Source organism: Mirounga leonina, unplaced genomic scaffold (genome assembly GCF_011800145.1).
Source record: "Mirounga leonina isolate KUSES-001 unplaced genomic scaffold, KU_Mleo_1.0 Mir_366, whole genome shotgun sequence".
Classification (NCBI taxonomy): Eukaryota; Metazoa; Chordata; class Mammalia; order Carnivora; family Phocidae; genus Mirounga; species Mirounga leonina.
The window spans coordinates 28,932,603-28,949,750 of NW_023270709.1; positions in this window are offsets into that span (position 1 = coordinate 28,932,603).

Here is a 17,148-nt window from a genome sequence, read left to right on the forward strand (position 1 = left end):
AATAGCCTTACCGATTTGTTGCAGAGTTAAAAATTGAACTAATTCCAGAAGCCTGTGGTTACCACATATACACAGCAACCACCTGTGTCAGCTCCTACTCACCTGGCCATTCTGCAAAATTAGCAAGGTAGGTAACTCGAACAAGAAGCAGCTCAGTAAACAATCAGTGAATTGTTTTTCTTCATGGAATTTGCCAATTATATGAGTCAATCCTCTGCTTGCTTCAGAACTCTATAGATAAAAGCTCATTTCAATTCTAAGAGAATACAGAAAAGGGATAAGGAGCACATACATTTCACTATTTCTAAATACTTTACCATATCATTAAATAGATGGAATGTTGATGACTGAATTAGTTTATAAATATTTTTTAGTTTTTATTTCTTGGTTTATAAATATTTTATGCATAGAATTTTTGACTATGAGTATCAGACATAGGGTACTTTATATTCATACTGTGTTTGGGACCAAGAAATAATAACTTTAGTTGCTGTCATTACAGTAAAATGAGGTAAATTAAATTGTCTATAGTATATGATTTTCATAAGCAGTTTAGTTAGAACATGAAAATGTTATAATCATGTAACGGAACTGTTATTACCAAGTAGTATGAGATAGGGATATAGTTTGTCTCAATACAACTTGGAAATTTAATTTAATTAATGAATATGAAGTTTTTATGTGGTTGGATGTCAGCTAAGTTGGGCATAGTGCTTAAGATTCTGGACTCAGAGCTTGGTGTCAAACCCCAGCTTCACTACATGGAGGTAATGTGTCTCTGGGCAGTTTTATAATTTTTTTTACACTAGCTTCTTTATATGGTCAGTGAAGATAATAATATTCCTCAAAGGGAGGTGGTGAGGGTTAGTATTTGTAAAAACACTAGGAATTGTGTTTGGTTCATATTCATTCTCAAAATTAAAAATTGTACTCACCTACCCACAAATTATTTTTATTCTATTCACTCCTTCCTGTCTTCATTTTTCACACTGGTGATTTTACCATGATGGTCTAGAACTAAACTGGAATGGTTAAACTTTTATGTTTGCCTAACTTTTTAAATGTACAGACACTCATGTACACAAAAGTGACCACAAGCATGATGTACATACTCAACTGATAAACCCAGAGGCAGGAGAGGACAGAGGACTTAGCTCTCATCGGGTGTAGATTACAAAATGCACTGGGCATTCTTTGACCATGTAAGGTTGGGATAGTGTTGGGAATTAAAAGGCCATAGAATTTTAGAGTTGAAATAGACTCAGAAAGCATGATCCAGCCTTCTGCCCTACGAAGGAGATCTTCCACAGAATGTTCACACAACTCCTGTTTTCAGAGTTTCATAGCTGTCCTTTAATCTGTGCCTCATCCCCACTCCTTATGTTGAGCTCAGGGATACCTCTTTAACATCCAGGCACTGGCTCTTTTTCTTTTTTTTTTCTTTATTCTGGAAATAACATGGAGTAAGTCAATTCAACATGACTTCATTATAAAGAACAGTTTTATTATACAACAAAACATAGATACACAGAAAAACAAAAGCTTGATGAGTTCAGGTGAATATTCTTGTAACTAACAGGCAGGTCAAGAAATAGAATCTCCAGGAACTTCTCTTCATGACTGGTCCTGATCATTGCACTTCCCTGTCCCTCAAACTATCCACTATCCTGATATTTATAGTAATCACCTAGTTAAAAAAAACCAAACAGGGGCGCCTGGGTGGCTCAGTCGGTTAAGCGTCTGCCTTTGGCTCAGGTCATGACCCAGGGTCCTGGGATCTAGCCCTGCATCAGGCTCCCTGCTCGGCAGGAAGCCTGCTTCCCCTCTTCCACTCCCCACTGCTTGTGTTCCCTTTCTCGCTGTGTCTCTCTCTATCAGATAAATAAATAAAATCTAAAAAAAAAAAACACCTCCAAACATTTATTTATTTTAGAGAGAGTTTGGGGGGAAGCGGCAGATGGAGAAGGAGAGAAACTCAAGCAGACTGAGTTGCGTGCAGAGCCCGAGGCGTGGCTCAGTCTCAGGACCTTGAGATCTCACCCTGATCCAAAACCAAAAGTTGACCACTTAAACAACTGCACCACTCAGGTGCCCCTAGTAATCACCTTATTGTATTTAATAGCTTGATTACACAAATGTGCATCTGTAGACAATATTGTTTAGTTTGGCTCATTAAAAGTTTTTTATATGTCTTTTGAGTTTCTTTTAGTATTAGAACCTCTTATCAAATATACTCTTAGATTTATATTCCTAGACTGTTTGATGGCCGTCAGCTGCTTCTAATACTGTATGATGTTCAATTAGTATACTTTTCTGGTTGCTATCCATTGGACTCACCATGGTTTATCAAATGCCTTTGATTATGAATTGACAAATGAACACAGTACTTTAGGTGTGCTATACCACTGAAGAAGGCAGTGAGCATCCATGGGGCATGTACAGTTTCTAAAATGTATGTTTGCTAGGTTTATCAGGGGAAAAACATTAACAGCTGAGTTTACGTTTTGGGTCACATAGGAATTCAGGTATCATTGGAAGTGTTAAGCTGGAAATACACTTTATGTAATTTTATGTTGTGAATCCAAATTTTGGACTTTTCCTTTATGCTGTAAACTATTTTATATTGATTTCAGCCCTGGGTACAAATTTAGCTATGATTGTAATTTTTTTTTAAAGATTTATTTATTTATTTATTTGAGAGAGAGAGAATGAGAGACAGAGAGCACGAGAGGGAAGAGGGCAGAGGGAGAAGCAGACTCCCTGCTGAGCAGGGAGCCCGATGCGGGGCTCGATCCAGGGACTCCCGGATCACGACCTGAGCTGAAGGCAGTCGCTTAACCAACTGAGCCACCCAGGCGCTCCCTATGATTGTAATTTTAACTTAAAAGTGAACATGACATGAAAAAGGAGAAACCACAATCAGAAGAAACAGATGCTAAAAAAGAGGCATGTGATGTTTTCACTGAAACAGGTTTTCCCATGAAATGTAACACAAATGAAGCAAACATATTTAAACATAATTTGAATGTACAGAATGATGTGGAGAGTAAACTAGAAAGAAAATTAGAACATATTTACGTTTCAGGAGGGAAGAATTCACAGCTGCTGTGTTCTTACAATAGTCCAAAGGTACCCATGTTCCCATGATGATGAGCCTTCATTTCACGGGTACTCAGAAGGATTCTTCTTTGGCAAGTTACAGAGTCCATGAAATACTGATTAGCCCCGACTACTGTGCTAACACCACAATCACATTTGCGTTTAAATGCAACAGCTGCACTACAATTCAGTGAAATCTCTAATGTGAATGTTGGAGAAAAACTATTTGTGGGACTGGTGGAAAAGTTGATGAATTTGGTTTGTTGAATGTACTTTCAATGGGATATGTGTAGTCTTTTCATGTACACTCCTGTTGGATACATTTGTGGGTGGATCTCTACCTAATTAAACCAGGAGAGCCCTCCCCTGGTCTTTTTGTGCTCCAAATAGTGTTTATGTAGGAGTCCAAAGGCTAGTATGTTAATGTGGTGTAGATCTGGGGACTGGTGCCCCACAGAGGTGATTAACAGATCTTAGACCATGGTCAGAGGCTTATCCAAACAACAATTTTAGGAAAGATTCCCTTAAGACATTGGGTTTCACCTGTTCTTTTTTCTTTATTTACTTTTAGATTTCCTCGATGGAAATTAATTTCAGAGATAAACTTATTTATGTATGAAATTTACTACTGGAAATTGAAAATTAATGTAAACCATATCTATCAAAATTAACACATTTAATTGAACTTTGTTTTTTTCCAGTGGGTATGGCATCGATCTAATTGGAGAATTATAGGCAATTATCTAGGTGTTGTGCTTGCAGGAAATACTTGCTTTTCTTTCTTTCTTTCTTTTTTTTTTAAGATTTTATTTATTTGACAGAGAGAGCACAAGCAGAGGGAGAGAGAGGGAGAAGCAGGCTCCCTGCTGAGCAAGGAGCCCGATGTGGGACTCGATCCCAGGACCCTGGGATCATGACCTGGGCCGAAGGCAGCTGCTTAACCGACTGAGCCACCCAGGCGTCCCGGAAATACTTGCTTTTTAAAAAATTAGTAAATAACGTAATTGTGTGGGTAATGAGTATCATCATTGTTCCATTTTCAGTGAGTTAAAATAGTACCATTAACATATTGTAGCTACCACTCAACTCAAGAACTGGGATCTTACTACCAGCCTATAGTTATCTCTATGCCTTTACACTCTTTCTTGTTCCCACCTGATCCCCAGGGAAATCATGATCTTGAATTTTGTGTTTATCACACACTTGCATTAAAATATAATTTCTATATCAACCCACCCACATGTATATGTCAATGCCTAAATGGCATGTATTTTAAAGATTAGTTTATTTGAACTCCCACAATAGTTCTCATATCTTATATGTGCTTTTGGGACTTTCCTTTTTTCACCTAACATTTAGTCAGTGAGATTATCCAATATTTTTTTGTTGAGTGTGGTTCATTTATTTCAACTACTGTATAATATTCCATTGTGTGACTATATTATAATTATTTTGTCTGTTGACTTTTTGATTACCATTCTTGGCTCATATGAAAGGCATTATGATGAATAATTTTGTTTATATCTCTTGGGTCCTGAGTGCAGGAAGGTCTTTTGGGTGTATGCGTAGGGCAGAAATTGCTGGTTATGGGATAAGCAAACTTTACAAGGCATTTTCCTCCAAAGTGGTTCTATCAATTGATCCTACCCTAGTTTTGTGTAAATTATTCCATTGATCTACATTTTCTCCAACACCTGGTGTTGCAGACTTTTAAATCATTGCCAACTGAAAGATTATAAATGCTATCTAGCTGTGGCCTTGATTTTCATCTTCCTAGTAACTAATGAGGTTTCTACATCTTCATATACTTACTGCTAGGTATAATTGTCTTTCTATGAAAATCCCATTTGTTCATTCTAACAATTGTTCTCTGGCATTGCCTGTTTTTCTTATTAATTTTTAAGGGCTTTATAATTGCTTTCAACTGTTGGTTGTGTGCCTTGCAACATTTTCTATCAGTTTGTTGCTTGTCATTTTACTTTAAAAATGTGTCTCTTGGACATCAGAATTTGTAAATTGAAGAATGGAAGAATCTTTTTTATTATTATGCTATGTTAGTCACCATACAGTACATCATTAGTTTTTTTAAAAATTTTATTATGTTATGTTAGTCACCATACAATATACATCATTGGTTTTTGATGTGGTGATCCACGATTGTTTTCATATAACCCCCAGTGCTCCATGCAGTACCTGCCCTCCTTAATACCCATTACCAGGCTAACCAATCTCCCCTCCACCCTCCCCTCTAAAACCCTGTTTGTTTCTCAGAGTCCATAGTCTCTCATGGTTCATCTCTCCCTCCAATCCCCCCCCCATTTTTCCCTTCCTTCTCCTAATGTCCTCCATGCTATTCCTTATGTTCCACAAATAAGTGAAACCATATGATAATTGACGTTCTCTGCTTGACTTCTTTCACTTAGCATAATCTCCTTCAGTTCCATTCATGTTGATGTAAAACTTGGGTATTCATCCTTTCGGATGGCTGAGTAATATTCCATTGTGTATATGGACCACATCTTCTTTATCCATTCATCTGTTGAAGGGCATCTCGGCTCTTTCCACAGTTTGGCTATTGTGGACATTGCTGCTGTGAACATTGGGGTGCATATGGCCCTTCTTTTCACTACATCTGTGTCTTTGGGGTAAATAGGAGTGCAATTACTGGGTCATTGGGTAGCTCTATTTTTAAATTTTTGAGGAACCTCTACACTGTTTTCCAAAGTGGCTGTACCAACTTGCATTCCCACCAACAGTGTAATAGGGTTCCCCTTTCTCCACAACCTCTCCAACATTTGTTGTTTCTTGCCTTGTCAATTTTTGCCATTCTGACTGGTGTAAGGTGGTATCTCAATGTGGTTTTGATTTGGATTTCCCTGATGGTCAATGATGATGAACATTTTTTCATGTGTCTGTTGGCCATTTGTATGTCTTCTTTGGAGAAGTGTCTTTTCATATCTTCTGCCCATTTTTTGACTTATTTGTTTTTTAGGTGTTGGGTTTGAGAAGTTCTTTATAGATCTTGGATATCAGCCCTTTATCTGCAGTGTCATTTGCAAATACCTTGTCGCATTCTGTGGGTTGCTTCTTTGTTTTGTTGACTATTTCCTTTGCTGTGCAGAAGCTTTTTATCTTGATGAAGTCCCAAAAGTTCATTTTTGCTTTTCTTTCACTAGCTTTTGGAGATGTATCTTGAAAGAAGTTGTTGTGGGCGACGTCAAAGAGGTTACTGCCTATGTTCTCCTCTAGGATTTGGATGGATTCCTGTCTCACATTGAGGTCATCTATCCATTTTGAGTTTATCTTTGTGAATGGTGTTAGAGAATGGTCGATTTTCATTCTTCTGCATGTGGCTGTCCAATTTTCCCAGCACCGTTTATTGAAGAGACTGTCTTTTTTCCATTGCATGTTTTTTCCTGCTTTGTCGAAGATTATTTGACCATAGAGTTGAGGGTCCATATCTGGGTTCTCTATTCTGTTCCATTGGTCTATATGTCTGTTTTTGTGCCAGTACCATGCTGTCTTGGTGATCACTGCTTTGTACTATAGCTTGAAATCGGGCAACGTGATGCCTCCAGCTTTGTTTTTCTTTTTCAACATTTCCTTGGCGATTTGGGGTCTTTTCTGATTCCATACAAATTTTAGGATTGTTTGTTCCAGCACTTTGAAAAATGTCATTGGAATTTTGATTGGGATGGCAATGAATGTATAGATTTCTCTGAGTAGCATAGACATTTTAACAATGTTTATTGCCTTCCGATCCATGAGCATGGAATGTTGTTCCATCTTTTTGTGTGTTCTTCCAGTACTTTCATGAGTGTTCTGTAGTTTCTAGAGTATAGATCCTTTATCTCTTTAGTTAGGTTTATTCTGAGGTATATTATGGTTTTTGGTGCTATTGTAAATGGAATCGTTTCTCTAATTTCTCTTTCTACAGTTGCATTGTTAGTGTATAAGAAAGCAACTGATCTGTGCATTGATTTTGTATCCTGCCACATTACTGAATTGCTGGATGAGTTCTCGTAATTTGGGGGGTGAAGTCTTTTGGGTTTTCCACATAAAGTATCATGTCATCTGCGAAAAGAGAGAGTTTGACTTCTTCTTTGCCAACTTGAATACCTTTTATTTCTTTTTGTTGTCTGATTGCTGTTGCTAGGACTTCTAGTACTATGTTGAACAATAGTGGCGAGAGTGGGCATCCTTGACGTGTTCCTGATCTTAAGGGAAAGGCTCTCAGCTATTCCCCATTGAGGATGATATTTGTTGTGGGTTTTTCATAGATGGATTTTATGAATTTGAGGAATGTTCCCTCTATCCCTATACTCTGAAGAGTTTTAATCAGGAAAGGATGTTGTATTTTGTCAAATGCTTTCTCTGCATTGGGTAGATGCAGAGAATCTAATAAAAAACCACATCTCCTCAATTGAGAGGACAATACGGTTCTTCTCCCTCCTCTTATTAATGTGTTCTATCACACTGATTGATTGGCGAATGTTGATCGACCCTTGCATCCCGGGGATAAATCCCACTTGGTCGTGGTGGATAATCCTTTTAATGTATTGTTGGATCCTATTAGCTAGGATTTTGTTGAGGATTTTGGAGTCCATATTCATCAGGGATATCGGTCTGAAATTCTCCTTTTTGATGGGGTCTTTGCCTGGTTTGGGGATTAAGGTAATGCTGGTCTCATAGAATGAGTTTGGAAGTTTTCCTTCTGTTTCTATTTTTTGAAACAGCTTCAGTAGAATAGGTATTATTTCTTCTTTGAATGTTTGGTAGAATTCCCCAGGGAATCCATCAGGCCCTGGACTCCTGTTTTTGGGGAAGTTTTTGATCATTGCTTCAATCTCGTTACTGGTTTTTGGCCTATTCAGGTTGTCAATTTCTTCCTGTTTCAGTCTTGGCAGCTTATAGGTTTCCAGGAAGGCCTCCATTTCATCAAGATTGATCTGTTTATTGGCATAGAGTTGTTGATAATAATTTCTAATAATTGTTTCTATTTCCTTGGTGTTAGTCGTGATCTCTCCCCTTTCATTCATAATTTTATTAATTCGGGTCCTTTCTCTTTTCTTTTGGATAAGTTTGGCCAGTGGTTTATTGATCTTATTAATTCTTTCAAAGAACCAACTTCTAGTTTTGTTGATCTGATCTACTGTGTTTCTGGTTTCTAATTCATTGGTCTCTGCTCTAATCTTAATTATTTCTCTTCTAATGCGTGGCTTAGGCATCGTTTGTTGCTTTTTCTCTAGTTCTTTAAGGTGTAAAGTTAGTTGGTGAATTCAGGGTTTTTCTATTTTTTTGAGTGAGGCTTGGATGGCTATATATTTCCCCCTTAAGACTGCCTTTGCAGTATCCCATAGGTTTTGGACCGATTTGTTTTCGTTCTCATTGATTTCCATGAATTGTTTAAGTTCTTCTTTGATTTCCTGGTTGACCCAAACATTCTTGAGCAGAGTGGTCTTTAGCTTCCAAGTGTTTGAATTTCTGCCAAATTTTTTCTTGTGATTGAGTTCCAGTTTTAAAGCATTGTGGTTTGAGAATATGCAGGAAATAATCTCAGTCTTTTGGTATCAGTTGAGACCTGATTTGTGACCCAGTATGTGGTTATTCTGGAGAAAGTTCCATGTGCGCTCAAGAAGAATGAGTATTCTTTTGTTTTAGGGTGGAATGTTCTGTATGTATCTATGAGGTCCATCTGGTCCAGTGTATCATTCAAAGCTCTTGTTTCCTTGTTGATTTTCTGCTTAGATGATCTGTCCATTGCTGAGAGTGGAGTATTGAAGTCTCCTACAATTAACGTATTGTTTTCAATATGACTATTTTGGTTAACAGTTGGCTTATGTAGATGGCTGTTCCCATGTTGGGGGTGTAGATATTTACAATTGTTAGATCTTCTTGTTGGATAGATCCTTTAAGAATGATATAATGTGGGCGCCTGGGTGGCTCAGTTGGTTAAGCGACTGCCTTTGGCTCAGGTCATGATCCTGGAGTCCCGGGATCGAGTCCTGCATTGGGCTCCCTGCTCGGCAGGGAGTCTGCTTCTCCCTCTGACCCTCCCCCCTCTCATGTGCTCTCTCTCATTCTCTCTCTCTCTCAAATAAATAAATAAAATCTTTTTTTAAAAAAGAATGATATAATGTCCTTCTGTGTCTCTTATTACAGACTTTAAAATCTAATTTGTCTGTTATAAGAATTGCTACCCCATGGGGCGCCTGGGTGGCTCAGACGGTTAAGCGTCTGCCTTCGGCTCAGGTCATGATCCCAGGGTCCTGGGATCGAGTCCCGCATCGGGCTCCCTGCTCAGTGCAGAGCCTGCTTCTCTCCCTCTGCCTCTGCCCCTCTCTCTCTCTGACTTTCATGAATAAATTAAAAAAAAAAAAAAGAATTGCTACCCCAGCTTTCTTTTGAGGTCCGCTGGCATGGAAGATGTCATCATGTTGCCTGTGAAGATGTTGTTTTTATAGATTGTCCCTGTAAATTTTTGTTGTATATCACTCTTGGGATCTTTCTCCTTTTATAGGACCCTCCTTAATATTTCTTGCAGGGCCGGCTTAGTGGTCACATATTCTTTCAGTTTCTGCCAGTCGTGGAAGCTCTGCATCTTTCCATCCATTCTAAATGAAAGCCTTGCCAGATAAAGTACTCTTGGCTGTATGTTCTTCTTGTTTAGTACCCTGAATATGTCTTGCCAGGCCTTTCTGGCTTGCCAGGTCTCTGTGGATAGGTCTGACGTTACTCTGATGTTCCTCCCTCTGTACATAAGGAATCTCTTCCCACAAACTGCCCTTAAGATGGTTTCTTTCGTTCTAAGATTTGCAAGTTTTACTATTACATGCCGGGGTGTTGGCCTGTTTTCCTTGATCTTGGGAGGGGTCCTCTCTGCCTCTAGGACACGAATGTTTGTTTCATTCCGCAGATTACGGAAGTTCTCAGCTACGATTTGCTCAAATACATCTTCTAGTCCTCTCTCTCTCTCCACTCCCTCTGGGATTCCAATTATTCTGACGTTGGAAGTTTCATGGTGTCACTTATTTCTCTGATTCTATTTTCATGGATTCTGAGTTGTTTTTCCATGGCCTCCTCTTTTCCCTTTTTTATCTATTATATTGTCATCCAGGTCGCTTATTCATTCTTCTGCCTCACTTACCCTAGCTGTTAGATTATCTAGATTGGATTGGATCTCATTGATAGCATTTTTAAGTTCTGCCAATTCACCTTTCATTTCTGCCCTTAGAGACTCTATGTTGCCATTAATTGATTTCTCCATTCTAGCCATTGTCTTCACAATTGCTAGCCTGAATTCCATCTCCGACATCTTGGTTATATCTGCCTCCATTTGTAAATCTGCAGCATAAGTCATAATCCCTGAGTCTTTCCTATTTTCAGGGTTCCTCCTCCTAGTCATTCTGTTGAGGGGTGGTTGAGGGAACGTATAGAGTCCAAATTATTGACCAGAACCCAGCAAGATGCACCTGTTTTCTTTTGGACCTTAGGGTTGCTGGCCTCTTGTTTTCCCAGGCTGTCTTCTGGGGGAGGGGCCTGCCAAGCTGTTACTCAGGCAACCCTGTTTGGGCGGAGTTGCCCTGAGCCTCTGCAGTGGGGGATGGGCTCAGTGGGAATCAGTTTACTGGGGCTTTTGTCCCTGGTGGCTTTCCATGTCTCTTCCGTGAGTCAGAGCAGAAGAGACCTTTTCCAACCCTCTGCCTCAGAGCAGAGAGATTGCAGTCTGTTCTTCAGTGAGCTCTCCAGGCCCCAGTATTCCCATTTCTGTCCATGCTGGTATAAACTGCAGTGTCCTGGGTTGTGTGCCCCTCCGCAGTGCTCCCAGTCCTGCCTCCAGGTCGGAGCACGTCTCTGCTGTTTGTGCTTCTAAAACCGCCAGCCGCTCCCAGTTCGTACTCATGACCCCTCCGCTCCAGGTTTCTGCCCAGGTGGCTGCCCTAAAGTCCTTTCCTCACTGCTACCAGTCTGCGAGTCTGTGCCCTGTCCCCAGCGCACGAGGCTGTCGCTCACTGGCGGTGTAGGATCCCCACAGCCAGGCTCCCTCCCGCTGCCGTTTATCCTCTGATATCTGCCCGCAGAATCACGGCTCCCTGCTTCAGACCTTGAAACCAACCGCCCACGATATTCTGTTTGTAGAGATCCAGATCTTACATCTCAGGCAGATTTTGTGGGGCTCAGAATGGTCTGGTAGATATCCAGCTCAATTCCAGACACCAGTTGAAATAGGGTCCCCTACTCCTCCACCATCTTTTCTCTCTCCCACGTTCTTTAATTTTTGAAAAATTTCTCACTGGTTATCCAGGAATGAGCATACATAGATTGTAAAGAAGATGCTTTTGCCTTACATGTATAATATAATGTCTTTTGAACCTCTTTGACTAAATCACAATATTTTTCTCTCCCCTTTTTATTTGCCATTGTTTTTCTTGCTAGTTTTAGCCCTATTTGTGGGGGCCATTTGAAATCTAATGCTAGGTGAAATAAGTCCATCAGAGAAAGATAAATACTACACAATTTCACTCATATGTGGAATTCAAGATACAAAAGAATCAAAGAAAAGAGAGATAAAAGAACAGACTCTTAAGCATAGAAAGGAAACAGATGGTACCAGAGGGGAGGTGGTGGGAATGGGTTAAATTGGTGATAGGGATTAAATAATGCACTTGTTGTGAGGAGCACCGGGTGATGTATGGATGTGTTGAATGACTATATTTTACACCTGAGCTAACATTACACTACTGCCTGTTAACTAACTGGAATTTAAATAAAAACCTTAAAAAACTTATTGTCTTAGTTCTATAACAAAACTGCGATTACTGAAGAGGCCAGGATCAAGGTTTTCGCGGATTTGGTGTCTTGTGAAGTCTGCTTCCTGGTTCATAGATGGCCATATTCTCACTGAGTCCTCACAGGGCAGTCAGACAAGAGAGTTCTCTGGGTCTTCTTTATAAAGGCACTAATGACATTCACAGAGTGCACCCTCATGAGCTAATCAGCCCACAAAGTCTTACTTCCTAACACCTTCATAGTCGGTGTTAGGATGTCAATACATGAATTTTGGGGAGACAGAAAGATCATTCCATAACATGTATCTTCCTAGAATTAAAACATAAGGTCCCAAAGAATATATCTTCTCTCTCGTTTACCACTCTAACTGAATGATCACTCAACAAATACTGAGCACCCATACTTGATGAACAATAGAGGTATAGCAAAGAACAAAATAGTCAAAAGAGAAAAGTTCCTGCCTCCACAGATCTTACTTTTATTTGGGCAATAAACAAATATGCACCGAGTGCAGTGAGCTTGACTGTGATGAGTGCTAAGGAAGTGAGGCAGGGAGCAGGTTGTGATGGAGGGTGGGGAGTGTGGTGGCTGGGTTGTCCCTGGTCAGAGGAGGCCTCTCTGAGGAGTCATATCATGGAAAAAAGGATAAAGGTTGAAAAAATCATCAATAAACATAATCTGAAGCATACAGTCACTGTGTTTGGAATCTTAGGGACTTTCAGGATTCTGCTTGTGTCAGGTCACAAGGCTCTCACAAAGGTAGCCAGAAAAATGTGGATATGGTTAATAAGCTTCAATACATATTTCTTCAGAGTGAGAAAGAGAGCAATTTTTGGAATTATTTTACAATGAAGCAAAAGTGCATGCTGGTCAAAATCAGATTTAATCTGTAGGCACATTGTATGTACAGTACTGCTTGCCAGTCCAGAGGAATGATGATATAACTGCATATCCACTGAGATTATATGTAATATTTTTTATAATAATATTTATTTTCTGACCTGTTCTTTTTTTATTTTTTAAATAAAATAAAATAAATAAAAACTATCCCAGTATGGTTAATATACAGTGTTATAATAGTTTCAGGTGCACAATAGAGTGATTCAACAATTCCATATATTACTCCATGCTCATCAAGACAAGTGTCCCCTTCATCCCCATCACCTCTTTCACCCATCCCCCACACACATCACCTCTGGTAACCATTGTTTGTTCCCTCTAGTTAAGAGTTTTTTGTTTTTTGATTTGCCTCCTTCTTTTTCCTCCCTATGTTCATCTGTTTTGTTTCTTAAATTCCACGTATGAATGAAATCATATGGTGGTTGTATTTCTCTGACTTATTTTGCTTAGCATAATACTCTAGCTCCGTCCACAACATTGCAAATGGCAAGATTTTATTCTTTTTTATGGCTGAGTAATATCCCATTGTATGCCACATCTTCTTTATCCATTCGTCAATTGGTGGACATTTGGTCTCTCTCCATAGTATGGCTATTGTTGATAATGCTACTATAAACATCAGGGTGCCTGCATCTCTTTGAATCAGTACTTTTGTATCATTTAGGTAAATACCTCCTAGTGCAATTGGGTTGTAGAGTAGCTCTATTTTTAACTTTTTGAGGGATCTCCTATCTGTTCTCCAGAGTGGTTGTACCAGTTTGCATTCCCACAAACAGGGTAAGAAGGTTCCCCTTTCTCTACATCCTCACCAACATCTGCTGTTTCCTCAGGTATTAATTTTAGCCATTCTGACAGGTGTGAGATGGTATCTCATTGTGGTTTTGATTTGGATTTCCCTGATGATCAGTGATGTTGACCATCTTTTCATGTGTCTGTTGGCCATGTGTATGTCTTCTTTGAAGAGATGTCTGTTCATGTCTTCTACCCATTTCTTAACTGAAATATTTGTTTTTTTGGGTGTTGGTTTTCCTAAGTTTTTTTTTATAGATTTTGGATATGTCATTTGCAAATATCTTCTCCCATTCCATAGGTTGACTTTCTGTTTTGTTGATTGTTTCCTTTACTATGCAGAAGCTCTGTATCTTGATGAAGTCCTAATAGTTTATTTTTGCTTTGGTTTCCCTTGCCTCAGGAGAAATATCTAGTAAGAAGTTGCTACAACTGATGACAGGTTACTGCCTGTGTTCTCCTCTAGGATTTTGATGGTTTCCTGTCCCACATTTAGGTCCTTTATCCATTTTGAATTTATTTTTGTGCATGGTATATGAATGTGGTCGAGTTTCTTTTTTTTTTTTTTGAGTGATGTTGTCCTGTTTTGCCAACACCAGTTGAAGAGATTCTGTTTTTTTCCTCCATTGGGTATTTTTTCCTGCATTGTCAAAGATTAGTTGACCATACAATTATCAGTCCATTTCTGGGTTTTCTACTCTGTTCCATTCATCTGTTTGTCTGTTTTTGTGCCAGTACCATACTGTCTTGATGACTACAACTTTCTAATATAACTTGAAGTCCAAATTGTGATGCTTCCAGATTTGACTTTCTTTTTTTTAAATTGAAATTTTATGAGACAACATATAGTACATCATTAGTTTCTGATGTACTGTTCAATGATTCATCCATTGCATATAACACCCAGTACTCATCACATCATGTGCCCTCCTTAATGCCCATCAAGCAGTTACCACATCCCTCACCAACCTCCTATTCCACAACCGTCAGTTTATGAGTCAAGAGTCTCTCATGGTTTGTGTCCCTCTCTGATTTCTTGCAATTTAGTTTTCCCTCCTTTGCCTATGGCGTTTTGTGCTACTTCTTATACTACACATATGAGTGAAACAATATGAATATTGTCCTTCTCTGATGGACTTATATCAGTTAGCATAATACCCTCCAGTTCCATCCATGTCGATGTAAATGGTAGGTATCCATCCTTTCTGATGGCTGAGTAATATTCCATTTATATATGAACCATATGTTCTTTATCCATTCATCTGTGAAGGGCATCTCAGCACCTTCCACAGTTTGGCTATTGTGGACATTTTTGCTTTGAACATTGGGGTGCATGTGCCCCTTCTTTTCACTACAACTGTATCTTTGGGGTAAATACCCAGAAGTGCAATTGCTGGGTTATAGGGTAGCTATATTTACTTCTTGAGGAACCTCCATACTGTTTTCCAGAGTGGCTATACCAGTTTGCATTCCCACCAACAGTGTAAGAGTGTTCCCCTTTCTCCACATTGTTGCCAACATTTGTTATTTCCTGCCTTGTTAATTTTTGCCATTCTATCTGGTGTAAGGTGGTGTCTTTTTGTGATTTTGATTTGTATTTCCCTGATGCCTATGATGTTGAACATTTTTTCATATGTCTGTTAGCCATTTGTATGTCTTCTTGGAGAAGTGTCTGTTCATGTCTTCTGTCCATTTTTTGACTGGGTTATTTGTTTTTTGGGTGTTGAGTTTGAGAAGTTCTTTACAGATATTGGATACCAGCTCTTTATCTGTAATCTCATTTGCAAATATCTTCTCCCATTCTGTGGGTTACCTCTTAGTTTTGTGGACTGTTTCCTTTGATGTGCAGAAGATTTTTATCTTTATTATCTTATGTTAGTCACCATACAACACATCATTAGTTTTTGATGTAGTGTTCCATGATTCATTGTTTGAGTATAACACCCAGTGCTCCATGCAGTACGTGCCCTCCTTAATACCCATCACTGGGATAACCAATACCCTCACCGCCCTCCCCTCTAACACCCTCAGTTTGTTTCTTGGAGTCCATAGTCTCTCATGGTTCACCTCCCCTTCCGATTCCCCCCTTTCATTTTTCACTTCCTGTTTCTAATGTCCTCCATGCTTTCCCTTATGTTCCACAAATAAGTGAATATGATAATTGACTTTCTCTGCTTGACTTATTTCACTTAGCATAATCTCCTCCAGTCCCATCCATGTTGATGTAAAATTGGGTATTCATACTTTCTGAGGGCTGAGTAATACTCCATTGTATATATGGACCACATCTTCTTTATCCATTCATCTCTTGAAGGGCATCTTGGCTCTTTCCACAGTTTGGCTATTGCAGACATTGCTGCTGTGAACATTGGGGTGCATATGGCCCCCCATCTCTATATCTGTGTCTTTGTGGTAAATACCCAGGAGTGCAATTACTGGGTCATAGGATAGTTCTATTTTTAAAATTTTGAGGCACCTCCACACTGTTTTCCAAAGTGGCTGTACCAACTTGCATTCCCACCAACAGTGTAAGAGGGTTCCCCTTCTCCACAACCTCTCCAACATTTGTTGTTTCTTTCCCTGTCCATTTTTGCCATTCTAACTGGTGTAAGGTGGTATCTCCATGTGGTTTTGATTTGAATTTCCCTGATGGCTAATGATGATGAACATTTTTTCATGTTTCTGTTAGCCATTTGTATATCTTCTTTGGAGAAATGTCTGTTCATGTCTTCTGCCCATTTTTTGACTTGATTATTTGTTTTTTGGGTGTTGAGTTTGAGAAGTTCTTTATAGATCTTGGATATCAGCCCTTTGTCTGTAGTGTCATTTGCAAATATCTTCTCCCATTCTGTGGGTTGCCTCTTTGTTTTGTTGACTGTTTCCTTTGTTGTGCAGAAGCTTTTTATCTTGATGAAGTCCCAAAAGTTCATTTTCGCCTTTCTTTCCCTTGCCTTTGGAGACATGTCTTAAAAGAAGTTGCTGTGGCCGATGTCGAAGAAGTTACTGCCTATGTTCTCATAAAGGATTTTATGGATTCCTGTCTCACATTGAGGTCTTTCATCCATTGTGAGTTTATCTTTGTGTATGGTGTTAGAGAATGGTTGAGTTTCATTCTTCTGTATATAGCTGTCCAATATTCCCAGCACCAGTTATTGAAGAGACTTTTTCCATTGGATTATTTTTTCTGATTTGTCAAAGATTTCATCATAGAGTTGAGGGCTCTCTACTGTGTTCCACTGATCTATGTGTCTTTTTTTCTTCCAGTACCATGCTCTCTTGGTGATCACAGTTTTGTAATATAGGTTGAAATCAGAAAAATTAGATTTTAAACTAAAGTCTGTAATTAGAGACACAAAGGACATTATATCTGAGAAACAAACAGGGTTTTAGAGGGGAGGGGGGAGGGGGGATTGGTTAGCCCAGTGATGGGTATTAAGGAGGGTATGTACTGCATGGAGCACTGGGTGTTATATGAAAACAATGGATTGTGGATCACCACATCAAAAACTAATGATGTATTGTATGGTGAGTAACATAACATAATAAAATAAAAAAAAATTAAAGGATGTA